At 49.8% G+C, this 15351-nt stretch overlaps 1 long non-coding RNA gene across 1 annotated transcript; it reads left to right on the top strand.

Moving 5' to 3' along the window:
• Positions 1 to 6897: 6897 nt before the first annotated feature.
• LOC141097034 (uncharacterized) lies at positions 6898 to 15107 on the top strand. Its single transcript, XR_012233834.1, has 3 exons — positions 6898 to 6999; positions 13821 to 13873; positions 15053 to 15107. It is a non-coding gene; the product is annotated as an uncharacterized lncRNA (long non-coding RNA).
• The last annotated feature ends 244 nt before the right edge of the window (positions 15108 to 15351 follow it).

The following is a 15351-nucleotide window of genomic DNA, read 5'->3' as shown; positions in this document are numbered from 1 at the left end:
TTTCCACATGAATATGGACACGGCATATTTATTGTGCACACTTGTTACTCAATGTTACAAATGCCAAACATGAAATAAAACATCTAAGGCCGTCTGGCCACTAACTAACAATAGCAGGCTAACTACAAAATAAACCTATATAACAGCAAACAAGTCCATGTAATCTTACTGTGTCAGCTCCCAGCTCAGCAGACGAGATAGACTCTCAGATCCCAGCTCCTCCTGATTATATCAGCTGGACCAGTCACGAAGCCAAAACCTGGATTGAATTAGTGGAGGGGGAACTACCAGTCCTTTCCATGCTGATCACTAAGGAAACCAGGACTGGATTACAGTGAAATAAACTGGCTTCATCATCAGTACTGGGAGACATATGAAATGAAACAGGGAGAAATATACCTGTTTTCTAGTACCTCTCCCCTTGGCACCTCACACACCCCCCTCCTCTGTTCGAGCCTGTGGGGTCGGACACGACGAGTCACCAAGCAGTGCGTTCTAGACAACGCATTTGCATTTCTGTGCGCTGTGCCCGCCCTGTGCTCAACGGAAAATTTAAACCCTTGTAATGCTAAGAACCAGCGTGTCACCCGCGCATTGCCTTCTTTTGCCCGGGACATCCACGTTAGGGGCGAATGGTCCGTCACTAGTCTAAACTGGCGACCTAGTAAATAATAGCGCAAGGTGCACAGGGCCCATTTCACAGCCAGGGCTTCCCGCTCAACTACACTGTAGTTCTTTTCTGCTCTCATAATCTTTCTGCTTAGATAGGCCACTGGGTGTTCCTCGCCATTTACTTCTTGAGACAAAACCGCGCCGAGCCCCACCCCAGAGGCGTCCGTTTGGACAATAAACTCCCGTTTAAAGTCTGGTGCAACCAACACTGGTTGGTCACAGAGGACTGTTTTCAATCGCTGAAAAGCCTCCTCTGCTTCTGCGTTCCACTTTATTGTGACAGATATCGACCCCTTAGTAAGATCTGTGAGAGGAGCTGCGATGGTCGCAAAATGTTTGATGAACCGCCTATAATAACCAATGATCCCTAAAAAAGCTCCAACCTGTTTTTTGGTTACCGGTCGTGGCCAATTTTGAATAGCATCCACTTTATTGGCTTGAGGCTTCACGACGCCACTCCCTATGCTATATCCCAGATAGCGAGCCTCTTCCAATCCCAACGTACATTTCTTGGGATTGGCAGTCAACCCAGCTGTTTTTAGGGAGTCTAACACGGCTTGTACTTTTGACAAAATGCGTGTCCCAGTCATCGCTAAAGATAATGATGTCGTCCAAGTACGCGGATGCATACTGGCCATGGGGTTTTAGGACAATATCCATTAGACGTTAGAAGGTGGCTGCGGCACCATGCAACCCAAATGGCATATCTCGGTACTGGAATAATCCCTGGGGCGTAACAAAGGCAGTTTTCTCTTTGGCTGATTCCGTGAGGGGAATCTGCCAATAACCTTTTGTAAGTCAATAGTGGATATGTACCTGGCCGAACCCAGTCTCTCTATCAGTTTATCGACTCTTGGCATCGGGTAGGCATCAAATTTCGATACTTCATTTACTTTCCGAAAATCGTTACAAAATCGGATAGTCCCATCGGGTTTGGGCACCAGTACGATAGGGCTAGCCCAATCACTCCGGGACTCCTTAATGACCCCAAGCTCTAACATCTTCTTCACTTCCTGGGTAATGGCTTGTCTCCGAGCCTCCGGAATTCGATATGGTTTTAGCCGTACCCGCGCCTGTGGATCAGTAACAATGTCATGTTTAATTAGGTGAGTCCGGCCAGGAAGTTCCGAGAAAATATCTGCGTTCCTCTGTATGAACTCCCTGGTCTCTCGTTTTTGGCTTTCGGATAGCGTGTCTGCAATATCCACTTCTGGCGGAGCTACCTGGGGGTCCTTTACCTTAGAAGGTGGTGCCCCTCGAGGCCCACCCTCAAGGGCAGCTCCTGCCACCAGACTCTCCCTGTCCCGCCAGGCCTTAAGCAAGTTTATGTGGTATATTTGTTCGGGCTTTCTCTTGTCTGGTTGGTGTATCTTATAATTTACTTCACCTATTCGTTCCAGCACTTCGTATGGTCCCTGCCATTTCGCAAGAAATTTATTCTCTACGGTAGGCACCAATACCAACACCCTGTCTCCGGGTTGAAAGACTCGTGTTTTTGCCGCTCGGTTGTATACCGTGCTTTGGGCATGTTGTGCGCGCTCTAAACACTCTTTAACTATTGGCATAACTGCTGCAATTCGGTCCTGCATAAGTGTTATGTGTTCAATTACACTGCGATAAGGAGTCACCTCTTGTTCCCAAGTCTCCTTGGCAATATCTAACAGGCCTCTAGGACACCGCCCATAAACCAACTCAAAAGGTGAAAAGCCTGTGGAGGATTGGGGTACCTCACGTATAGCGAACAGGAGGTATGGTAGTAGGGCATCCCAATCTCTCCCGTCCTTATCCACCACCCTTTTCAACATTCCCTTTAGGGTTTTGTTAAAGCGCTCCACCAAACCATCAGTCTGAGGGTGATATACTGAGGTACGCAAATGGGAGATTTTTAGTAGTTTACATAAATCCTTAAGTATACGAGACATAAAGGGGGTCCCTTGATCCGTAAGTATCTCTTTCGGAATGCCGGTGCGGGAAAACATATTAACCAGCTCCTTTGAAATTGATTTCGCATTGGCATTCCGCAAGGGCACTGCTTCGGGATAACGCGTGGCGTAATCCAATACTACCAAAATGTACTGATGACCCCTGGCAGATTTTACTAATGGACCGACTATATCCATTGCTATCCTCTCGAAGGGAACTTCTATTATTGATAAGGGCACTAAGGGGCTTCTAAAATGTGACAGAGGTGCGGTCAATTGACACGTAGGACATGACCGACAGTACTGGGTCACGTCTCCCACTAGACCCGGCCAAAAGAAACGTTGCAGAATACGGTGTTTTGTCTTTTCTACCGCCAGGTGTCCTCCCAAGGGATGTTTATGTGCCAACTCCAAAACTACCTGGCGAAAGGACTTAGGTACCACTAGTTGTTCTACCACCACCACCCCTCGCACCTTGTCTATGTGATACAACATATCCTGCTGCACCGCCACGTGTGGGAACTCGTTTTGAGCCCCTGGGTACAATGGTCTTCCCTCGGAGACCTTTATGTTTTCCCACGCCCTTGCTAGAGTAGGATCCTGGTGCTGAGCGGTCCCGAACTTACCACGGGCCACCTCAAGATCAGGCATTTCTAAAACATCCTCTAGCTGGTCTGCCTCGCCTGCATACACAGCCAGAGGAGAGTCCACAGATTCTAGTACTTCCTCTGAGATGAGTTCTCCGTCGTCTTGCTGCAATGGTTCAGGGGCTAGCTCCGGAGCACCGTCTTCAACTAGAGGGTTCATGCCACTTTTGAAGTTCCACAAGTCCCAAAATAAGGGAAAGTCTCTCCCCAGGATTACACTGTGTCCCATAGACTTTATGACTGTTGCCTGATGTCTTTTGGTCCCTACTGGCGTGGCAAGAGTAACCCAGGCAGTGGGGTAGTTCTTAGTATCCCCATGGATGCAACTAATGCCCACGGTTAAGTTCGTTAGGGCGCTAGAGTCCACCAAACTGGCATGTACCAAAGTTACTTGACTGCCGGAATCCAAGACGGCATTCACACTATAACCGTCAACCTCGACGTGGCACACGTGTTGTTCATTTCCCGTGAGGGTCTCCGCCACACAGACTGACTGCACATATAACGAAAGACGCCTCATATCGTTACAGTCCATTGGCTCTGTAGTCATTGGGCAGTTAGCTGCTACATGGCCAAGTGCGCGACATCGCCAACATTGTATAGGCCCTTGTCTCCTCGATGGAGATCCCAGACGAGGTCTGCTGGCTTGATGTGAGCCCGTACCACCTCCATAGTCCTTTGTGGGTCTGCTACCCTTCCTTGTGACGTTCTCTTCTTTTGAAGATGAAGTAGGTTTCGCAGGACTCTCCAGCGATTTCTTGGGGAGCCAGTGGGGTGCTAACGTCCCTTGGAGTAGGCTTTCAGAAGCATTGTAGCGTTCGACCATATTCACCAACTGGTCAGCGGTAGTTGGGTCACCCTGTCCAACCCACCTCTGGATCTTAGCGGGTAAGGACCGCAGGTACTTGTCTAGAACAACACGCTCCATCATCTGTGCGGACGTCAAAGCCTCTGGTTGCAGCCATTTTTTTACTAGATGGATGAGATCATGCATTTGTGAGCGGGCTGGCTGATGCTCCACAAAATTCCATAAATGCACCCTCTGTGCGCGTACATACGTGTTTACTCCCAGCCTTGCCAGGATTTCGCCTTTGAGTTTGATATAGTCCATAGCATCTGCTCCACTCAGATCGTAATAGGCCTTTTGTGGATCTCCGCTCAGAAATGGAGCAACTACCTCAGCCCATCTGTCCAGCGGTAAGTGCTCACGTTCTGCAATACGTTCAAACACAGTGAGGTATGCTTCCACATCATCGTCTGCGGTCATTTTAAGCAAAGTCTTCTGTACGGCTTTCTGCGCACTAGCAACGCTTTGTGCACGGTCTCCCTCATCTCGGGGTTGCCAAACCAAGGCCTGCTTTATTGCCTCCAACTGCTCTTGCTGCATCTGGTGTTGCTGCTCCAGAGCCTTCTGGAAGCAAGTATTAGTCTGCTGTTGCTGCACATTTGCTTGCAATAACTGCTTCACTAGTTCCTCCATATTACTGGACTCTTGGCTCTTCAAAAGCGCAGAAGCTTTCAGCCAGGACATACACAGCGTTTTCTCTGCAGTCACAGTCCAGCAGCCACAAGTGCCCGCATTCGAAACACCATTTGTGGGGAATAGACAGCTCAGCTGGGATCTTTGCTTTGGCACAAGCGTGTGGCTATGAAGTCACTTCAGCAGACTAGCAATTTCCACATGAATATGGACACGGTATATTTATTGTGCACACTTGTTACTCAATGTTACAAATGCCAAACATGAAATAAAACATCTAAGGCCGTCTGGCCACTAACTAACAATAGCAGGCTAACTACAAAATAAACCTATATAACAGCAAACAAGTCCATGTAATCTTACTGTGTCAGCTCCCAGCTCAGCAGACGAGATAGACTCTCAGATCCCAGCTCCTCCTGATTATATCAGCTGGACCAGTCAGGAAGCCAAAACCTGGATTGAATTAGTGGAGGGGGAACTACCAGTCCTTTCCATGCTGATCACTAAGGAAACCAGGACTGGATTACAGTGAAATAAACTGGCTTCATCATCAGTACAGGGAGACATATGAAATTAAACGGGGAGAAATATACCTGTTTTCTAGTACCTCTCCTCTTGGCACCTAACAATATATATATATATTTAGCCGCACACACATACATGTATATATATATTACATAGTCTCCTTTATTATGTATATTGCCGTCCCTTATACAGTGTCCTCTCTTGCTTTGTTCAGCACCATCCCTTACATATTGGATTATATACAGCCCTGTTTTTTATTACATACCGTCCTGTCTTGTTAACTGTATAATGCAATGATGGCTGATGGAGCATGGGAAAGCTTCCTTTCTCATGGAGGAGCTGATGAACTGGTAGTCTGGTCACCTGCTGCTCCATCAGCAATCATTTTATATCTAAAAAGAGAGGGGACAATGAAATAAAAGAGGGCGCTGTGAATAACAAAATTAACAAGAATACACTATGTAAGAGAAAGCACTGTACATAACAGCAGAGAAAGTTATATGGCACCATATCTATCAAGAAAGGATGGTACATAATAAGGGACGGTGTTATACATAATGAAAGAGGAAACTATGTAACTAAGGATGGTGTTATACAGAATTAGTGAGTACACTATATACTAAGGGACCATGTTATACATAATAAGTATGTATACTATATACTAAAGGACTATATTAGACATAATAAGTAAATACACTATATACTAAGGGACTGTGTTATACATTATAACTATGTCCATATATACTAAGGGACTGTGATATACATAATAAGCGATAATAATGTCTTCCTCCACCTCCCCCTTTTCCTAAGTCCATTATAAGTTCCCCTTCCTCCCATCCCAATCCCCCACCCCCTCGTTGTCCTCCTCCCACCGCATCCCATTATTGTCCTTTCCCCCACCCCATCATTGCCCTCTTCACCACCTCCATCATTGCCTTCTCCCCCACCACTATCATTGCTTTCTCCCCTGCTACCCCATCATTGCCCATTCCACCACCTCCATCATTTCCTCCTCCCCCACCACCCCATCATTGTCTCTTCCCCCACCACTCCCATCATTGTCTTTTCCATTATCACCATCATTCCCTTCTCCCCATCTCCATCATTGCCTTCTCCCCCACCCCTATCATTGCCCATTCCACCACTTCCATCATTTCCTCCTCCACCACTATCCCCATCATTGCCTTCTCCCCATCACCCCATCATTGCCTTCTCCCCATCACCCCCATCATTGCCTTCTCCCCATCACCCCCATAATTGCCTTCTCCATCACTCCATCATAGCCTTCTCCCCATCACCCGATCATTGCCTTCTCTTCCACCTACACACACAGAACCATTCACCTCTCTGCACATTCCCCCCCGCAGCGCTACGCATGCACGCACACACACACACACACACACACATACTGTACATACACAAAAAAGCCACACACACAGCACCTGTTCTGCCCTCTTAATAGGGCAAAGAATGTTTTATTATTGCTGGGTTAATTATAGCACACCATCTAGTGGTAGCTGAATTTATAGCAGTGTCTTCAAAAGCATTATAAAGCCTGTGACTTTAACAGAAGCAATGCACTATGGGATTAAAGCAGTGTTTGTAGGAAGGAAGCAATGTATTCTGGGATGAAGAAGGGCCATTTTGATTCTGTGGATCTCATAGGATACACATGTTATTTTGTCCTCCTGTGTAACCTTTGTTTTTCCTGCAACTTCTCTACTTGAGTCCCTACCCGGCTAAAACGTATCTGGTAAGAGTCAGTGTTTTTTTGCAATGCAGTGATTCAGAGAGGTGTTATTTACTGTCTAGCAGCCAAGAGATGTCAATAACCCTTTAGTTGCCAGTTCTCAGTAAATGTAATCATAAACTAATGTATTCCTATGTAATGTTTGCATCTCAATGTACACTTCTGTGATTGTGTTAGCTGTGATCATCTGCCCAATACTTATGCATGTTATTTGTATTCCTTGTAGTTTTACCGCGCATGTTCTATACTCTTCACAAATAAACAAGTTAGACTACAGAGAACAGTCTGCTTATTTTGGGAGACAGAGCTGTGGCTTATACTGTATGCTGGATTGCACATCGTGTCAGAGTGCCTGAAGGCAGAATAGCACCTCTCACCTGTCTGCACTGTTAGCGTGGGTGGTCAGGAGCGGGAGCTCCGAGAGTGGACCCTCTGGACCGTGGCACCGAGGGACCCCGGGCGAGCTGCCAGGTGGAACCGACCCCTATACAGGGACCGTTAGGAGCAGGCCCAGGGGTTCGAGTACCACGGTAGCCGGTACCGAGAGGGGCGGCTCAGGATGGACCGGAGTAAGACTGAGACTGGAGTAGGACGGCAGGAGCACTGAAGACAGGACTGGAGTAGGACGGCAGGAACACAAGGCAGGACTGGAGTAGGATGGCAGGAACAGTGAAGGCAGGACTGGAGTAGGACGGCAGGAACACAAGGCAGGACTGGAGTAGGACGGCAGGAACACAAGGCAGGACTGGAGTAGGACGGCAGGAACAGTGAAGGCAGGACTGGAGTAGGACGGCAGGAACACAAGGCAGGACTGGAGTAGGACGACAGGAACACGGGTAGCAGGACTGAGAAGCTGCTGTGAGGAGCAGCCGAGACAGGAACTGCAGGAGCAGAGTGTGCACGATGGAGCGAGGCCAGAGTGTCAGGAAACACAACGATCAGGCGCCTCCCTCAGGGGGAAGCGGCCTGATATGGCCCCGTCTGGTCAGCCATTGGTCCAAATGTGCTTCCGGGTCAGGGCACAGCCGGAGCATAAGAAGCAGGAAGGAGGCGCGGCCTATGGCGCATGCGCATAGCATGCAGGGAAGGCATCGGTCGCGGGTCTGTCTCAGGTGACCGCCGCGGCCGTCGGGTGGAGAGAGGCTGCGGCGTGGGAGCGGAGGGCGACTGCGGCGTGGAAGCGGAGGCCGGGTGAGTATGGCGGAGCGGTGTAACAGTACCCCCTCCCCTAAGCCGCCCCCCCCGGAGATTAACAAGAAACCTCTTGAGGATACGGGGAGCATTAATATTCTCCCGAGGCTCCCAGGATCTCTCCTCAGGACCAAAGCCCTTCCAATCAACGAGAAAGAAAGTCCTACCTCTAACCCTTTTCACAGCGAGGATGTCCTGCACTTCAAAAACGTTGTCGGCACCCACCGGCTGAGGACCAAGATCAAGCGAGGAATGGAAACGATTCAGCACCACAGGCTTCAGGAGAGAGACGTGAAAGGTGTTCGGGATCCGGAGCGAAGCAGGCAACCTCAATTTGTAGGCAACTTCGTTAATACGTCCCAGAATTTCAAACGGACCGATGTAGCGTGGACCCAACTTGTAGGAGGGCAGTTTTAGTCGGACGAATTTGGAGGAGAGCCAGACCTTATCGCCAACACGATACGGAGGAGAATCCAACCTCTTTTTGTCTGCATAGTTCTTCATCTGATCAGCGGATCTCTTGAGTGATGTGTTGGTCTCAGCCCAAATCTTAGAAAATTCCGAGGACAAGGCATTGGCCGCGGGTACCTCAGAGGCAGGGGTTATCGGAAGAGGGACACCAGGATGTCTGACAAAAACAATGAAAAACGGAGACTTGGCCGAAGACTCACCAGCATGGTTGTTATAAGCGAACTCTGCCCAGGGGAGTAAGCTGACCCAATCGTTCTGTTGGGCGTTAGAGAAGTGGCGTAAGTATCCCGTAAGCGTCTGGTTGGTACGCTCTATTTGTCCGTTGGACTGTGGATGGTAGGCCGAGGAGAAGTCGAGGGAAACGTTCATAAGCTTACAAAGCGAACGCCAGAACTTGGAGGTAAACTGAACCCCTCGGTCAGACACAATGCGTCGAGGTAGTCCATGAAGCCTGAAGACTTGATGAATGAAGATCTCGGCCAGCTCCGGCGCTGAGGGAAGACCGGGCAGAGGGATGAAGTGAGCCATCTTGGAAAAACGATCCACCACCACCAGAATGACTGAGCAGCCCGCAGAGCAGGGTAGGTCGGTGATGAAATCCATGGCGATGTTCTCCCAAGGAACCGTAGGGACAGGCAACGGAAGCAACAAGCCAGACGGAGATCTCCGTGGTACCTTGTTCTTTGCACAGGATGGACAAGAAGCCACAAAATCGAGTACATCTTGGCGAAGTGAGGGCCACCAGTAGTGACGTTTGATAAGATCAAGGGTCTTCTTAGTTCCGGCATGGCCGGCCAGTTTGGAGGAGTGCCCCCATAGAAGAACCTTTTGCTTGAGATTCTCTGGCACAAGCGTCTTGCCAGGCGGAGGAGTAAGCCAGTTCACTGGAGCCACGGTGATGATCCTAGTTGGATCAATGATATGTGACGGTTCCTCCGTGGATTCGTGTGGTTGGAAGACCCTGGACAGGGCGTCGGCTTTGGAATTCTTGCTGCCGGGACGGAATCGGAGCTCGAAATCAAATCGGGCAAAAAATAAAGACCATCTGGCCTGGCGAGGGTTTAGTCTCTGGGCAGACTGGAGATAGGCCAGATTCTTGTGGTCCGAGAAGATGACAAAAGGATGGACAGCTCCTTCCAGAAGGTGGCGCCATTCCTCCAAGGCCAACTTGATGGCCAAAAGTTCCCGGTCACCGATCGAGTAGTTACACTCGGATGGAGAAAAGGCCTTCGAGAAGAAGCCACAAGGGTGCAGGCGACCGGAGGCGGTTCTCTGGGACAGCACCGCCCCGGCACCAGTCGAGGAAGCGTCCACCTCGAGTACAAAAGGTCGATCGCTCTCAGGGCGATGCAGGACCGGAGCCGTGGAGAAAGCCCGTTTTAGGGACAGAAAGGCCTCCTCTGCCTCAGGAGACCAATCCTTGGAAGTAGACCCTTTACGGGTGAGCACAGAAATGGGTCTTGTGATCGCGGAGAAGTGGGAGACAAATTGCCGGTAATAGTTGGCGAACCCGAGGAATCGTTGTATCGCCTTTAATCCGACGGGGCGAGGCCATTTGAGGATGGCAGACAACTTCTCGGGATCCATCCTTAGACCAGCGTCGGAGATAATGTATCCCAGAAATGGCAGAGAGGTCTGTTCGAAGAGACATTTCTCGATCTTTGCATACAGACGGTTCTCCCGAAGACGCTGAAGCACCAGGCGGACACTCTTTCTGTGGGACGAGAGGTCCGGCGAGAAGACGAGGGTGTCGTCTAAGTACACGACCACACAGGAGTACAAGAGATCCCGGAAGATCTCGTTGACGAACTCTTGAAAGACTGCAGGAGCATTGCAAAGACCGAAGGGCATGACCAGGTACTCGTAATGGCCATCTCGAGTGTTGAAAGCGGTCTTCCACTCGTCACCTGCACGGATACGGACCAGATTGTAGGCTCCTCTGAGGTCCAGCTTGGTAAAGACCCGAGCCCCTCTGAGACGGTCAAACAGTTCCGGAATGAGTGGAAGAGGGTACCTGTTCTTGATGGTAATCTCATTCAAGCCCCTATAGTCAATGCATGGCCGTAGAGTCCCGTCCTTCTTTTTGACGAAGAAGAACCCGGCTCCCGCGGGCGAAGAGGATTTCCGTATAAAGCCTTTGGCGAGGTTCTCTCGGACGTACTCGGACATGGCGGTGGTCTCCACGGGAGACAGAGGGTAGATTCTGCCCCTTGGGGGGGTTGAACCAGAAACAAGTTCAATTGGGCAGTCAAACGGCCGGTGTGGAGGGAGGACCTCTGCTTCCTTCTTATCAAAAACATCGGCGTAGGAGCTGTAAGCTGGAGGAATACCCGGGAGGTCTGGAGGTGACCGTGGAGCGGCCGCCAGGCGGACAGGAGTCAGACAGCGAGCTTGGCACGGGTGCCCCCAGCGGAGTATCTCCCCAGAAGACCAGTCGAGAACAGGCTGATGAGTCCTTAACCATGGAAGACCGAGTAGAATGGCGTGAGAGAGCTTAGGTAAAACGTAAAAGGCTATCTTCTCTCGATGTAAGGCTCCGATTTGCAATTCCACCTCTTCAGTGACCAAGGTGACGGTCACCTGTAGCGGTTTGCCATCCACGGTGGCAATCTGAATTGGGTTAGATAGAGTGACTACAGGAATTTGGTATTTGTCTACCTCTTCTGGCCGAATGAAGTTACCCGCTGAGCCCGAATCCACGTAGGCCACCTCGGAACCACGCCTCCCTCCTGAAACCAAAAGCACAGAAATCGTAAGGGGTTGAGAGGAATCATCATCATCACCTAGGAAGGCCTCTCTTACCTGACCTAGGTGGAGTCGTTTCCCTGTCTCTTAGGACAGGTGCGGATATAGTGTGACGAATGACCGCAATAGAGGCACAGACCTTGTGCCCGTCTCTCTCTCTGACGTAACTCGGCCAACCTGAGATGATCTATCTGCATGGACTCACCCGAAGAGAGGGAAGAAGATCCGACTGAACGTGAGCTGGCCGACTGAGTGAAAGGAGGAACTGACCTGGAGGAGCGCCTGTCTCTCACTGACTCCCGAGCGCGCTCCAGGAAGCGCAGGTCAATGCGGGTAGCCAGCGAGATAAGGTCCTCTAAGGTGGACGGGGTATCTCGACCAGCGAGTTCATCCTTTATTTTACTAGAAAGACCGCGCCAGAATGCCCCCACCAAAGCTGCGTTATTCCAGCCGAGCTCAGAGGAAATAGTGCGAAAGCGAATAGCGTACTGTCCGACCGTGAGAGAGCCCTGGTGTAAGTTAAAGAGTGACTCAGTGAGAGAGGCTAACCGGCCCGGCTCATCGAAAACCTTACGAAACGTATCCAGGAAAACCGGGAGACTCGAAACGACCGGGTCGTCACGTTCCCAGAGCGGGTTTACCCAAGAAAGGGCCTCTCCCTCCAGATGGGACATGATGAAGGCCACTTTGGCCCGGTCCGAGGGATATTGCTGCGGCAGCCATTCAAAGTGGAGACTACACTGATTTAAGAACCCCCTACAGAGCTTGGGATCCCCGGTGAAACGAGGCGGCTTGGCGAGGCGGGGCGTCGGATGAGCAGCAGACGCAGGGGGAGGAGTCGGCACTGCAGCGGCAGCCTGGAGGGCCGACAAGCGACTATCAAAGGAGGCCATGTAGGACAAAATGTGGGTTTGAGTATCTTGCTGCTGGCCCAGCTCCTGTTGGAGACTGGCCAGCTGAGTGGCATTTCCAGGATCGGCCACCTGTAAGGCCGACAAACGGGTGTCCATCGACTTCATGATTGACATAATGCGCCCCTGATTCTCCCGTAGGAATAGCAACTCTTTCTGGGTAGCAGCCGTAGTACCGGCGGAGTCCATGGCCTGATCGTACTGTTAGCGTGGGTGGTCAGGAGCGGGAGCTCCGAGAGTGGACCCTCTGGACCGTGGCACCGAGGGACCCCGGGCGAGCTGCCAGGTGGAACCGACCCCTATACAGGGTCCGTTAGGAGCAGGCCCAGGGGTTCGAGTACCACGGTAGCCGGTACCGAGAGGGGCGGCTCAGGATGGACCGGAGTAAGACTGAGACTGGAGTAGGACGGCAGGAGCACTGAAGACAGGACTGGAGTAGGACGGCAGGAACACAAGGCAGGACTGGAGTAGGACGGCAGGAACAGTGAAGGCAGGACTGGAGTAGGACGGCAGGAACACAAGGCAGGACTGGAGTAGGACGGCAGGAACACAAGGCAGGACTGGAGTAGGACGGCAGGAACAGTGAAGGCAGGACTGGAGTAGGACGGCAGGAACACAAGGCAGGACTGGAGTAGGACGACAGGAACACGGGTAGCAGGACTGAGAAGCTGCTGTGAGGAGCAGCCGAGACAGGAACTGCAGGAGCAGAGTGTGCACGATGGAGCGAGGCCAGAGTGTCAGGAAACACAACGATCAGGCGCCTCCCTCAGGGGGAAGCGGCCTGATATGGCCCCGTCTGGTCAGCCATTGGTCCAAATGTGCTTCCGGGTCAGGGCACAGCCGGAGCATAAGAAGCAGGAAGGAGGCGCGGCCGCGGCCTATGGCGCATGCGCATAGCATGCAGGGAAGGCATCGGTCGCGGGTCTGTCTCAGGTGACCGCCGCGGCCGTCGGGTGGAGAGAGGCTGCGGCGTGGGAGCGGAGGGCGACTGCGGCGTGGAAGCGGAGGCCGGGTGAGTATGGCGGAGCGGTGTAACATGCACGTTCTCCCGCGGCATTACCGCCTCTGGCTGCTTCCTCTCTCTGGCACAGATGGCGGCTGAATGATGACATCATCCAGCGACATCAGCCAGCGGCGCTGCTGTCTGTGTAAGAGAAAGGAAGTGCGGGTGCTGGGCAGGAAGCAGGATGGATCCCTGCAGCTCTGCTCCGCTGCTATTTTCTCTTGTAAGCAGCGGAGCCGCTAGGATCGCTCCCTGCCCGCCGCACATGAGGACAATCTGGTCAGGGGCCCCCTGGAGCTTAGGGCCCAGAGAAACAGGCCAGATTGCCCTCATTATTAGCCACCCTGAAGGGGCCTCCTGGAGCATCTGGGTCCCGGTGTAATTTTATATTATAATTATTTAGATGTTCCATTCTGATATTTTCAATATGTGCTTTTGATTATTACCACCTTGTTTTCAGGTTCTTGACCAATGCCGTCATCTTAACCTTTCTCATCTTTTAGATTCCCTAACAGGTAGCTACCTGAATAATTCTTCTTTTCAAATCACACATTGGGTAAGTCCCCCCCCCGTTTTTTTTTTCCCCAGTATTTCCATTTTTTTCCCATTTTATTTTTTATTTTCGGTGTGGTTTTTTAAAAAGTTTCCACTTTTTATTTTTATTTCTTACCTTTTACTTTTTATTTCTTATTTTTACCTTTTTACTTTTATTTGTTCCATTTTTTCATCTTCTCACTTTTAGAAACAGAATCATAGAATTGTAGAGATGGAAGGGACCTCCTGGGCCATCTGGTCCAACCCCCTGCTCAAAGCAGGATTCGCTAAATCATCCCAGACAGACATCTGTCCAGCCTTTGTTTGAAGACTTCCATTGAAGGAGAACTCACCACTTCTCGTGGCAGCCTGTTCCACTCATTGATCACTTTTGTTTTTCCTTCCCCCCTCTCCCCCCCTTTTGTTTTCCATGTTGTTCATCATGCTTTGTTTTTTTTCAAAATATTTTGTGTTTTTTTTCCAAAAATTTGAGTCTTTATTTTATTTTCAAATTTTTATAATTTATTTTTTATTTTCTTATTTTTCTATTATTTTTTCTTATATATTTTTTCTTATATTTCATTATTTCTTGACTCTATTTTGCTTTATTTTCCGTATATCCAGAGCTCCTACCTCATTACCATTATACTCCCCCCCACCTTTATTTTCATTATTATTCTAAGACCGTTTCAATTCTATACTCTTATTCTTTGAATACTACATAGGCCTTGCCACGTATTCTCTATAATTATGTGGTAACACCAACAGACCCTACAATTCTGGCTCCAAAACCAGCGTACATCCCCCTTGTGATCATAGTAGCCAGTGCGCATGCGCGCCAATGTACCAGCATTCCAAGCCTCTCTCACTAGCGCTAGCCTGGTGTCGGGTTCCCCGACCCCAGAAATGACAGCGGACGCTGCTGTCAATGATATCCATACTATGCCCCAAGCCTCGTTTTAGCCAATACAAGCCTCACTCTGGACTCCCTGACCCCGGAAGTGACGGCAAACGCTGCCTTTTATAGCGCCACTGCCACCAATGCAAGCTACAGCATCACTTACCAGGCGGACAGGACACACTTCAATACACACGAGGTTTGTCATCTTATGAGCACTTTTATTTGTCATCCTGAGATCTTAGCCCTATGCTTCCACTCTTTCACTTCACTTTTTTATTTATACCTATTTTTTCTATATAGTTTACCCGGAACTTACCCTCTCACGAACACTACTCCTAACTTTCTTCTCCAAAAGGTTAGTAGATGATTATATTGGCTTGATCAATTTACCTGGTGAGATATATATATGTATATTTCCTCATGCTTTTGGCACTTTATGCGAGTCTCTGGAATTTTTCCTCCTGCTACTATTTCCAAAGACCCTGTAATTCCAATTTATGCATTATCCCTGCGATATGTTAATTTGGGTATGTAATCATTTTGATGTAACTATTGTATATATGTATATATGCGCAGGGAATTTTTGTTTTTAGTCCTAG

The sequence above is a fragment of the Dendrobates tinctorius genome, unplaced genomic scaffold (genome assembly GCF_039654945.1).
Source record: "Dendrobates tinctorius isolate UK_male_01 unplaced genomic scaffold, ASM3965494v1 ptg000082l, whole genome shotgun sequence".
In the NCBI taxonomy this organism is placed as follows: domain Eukaryota; kingdom Metazoa; phylum Chordata; class Amphibia; order Anura; family Dendrobatidae; genus Dendrobates; species Dendrobates tinctorius.
The sequence above is the reverse complement of the archived record's forward strand: the minus strand, read 5'-3'. Positions and strand labels throughout refer to the sequence as shown.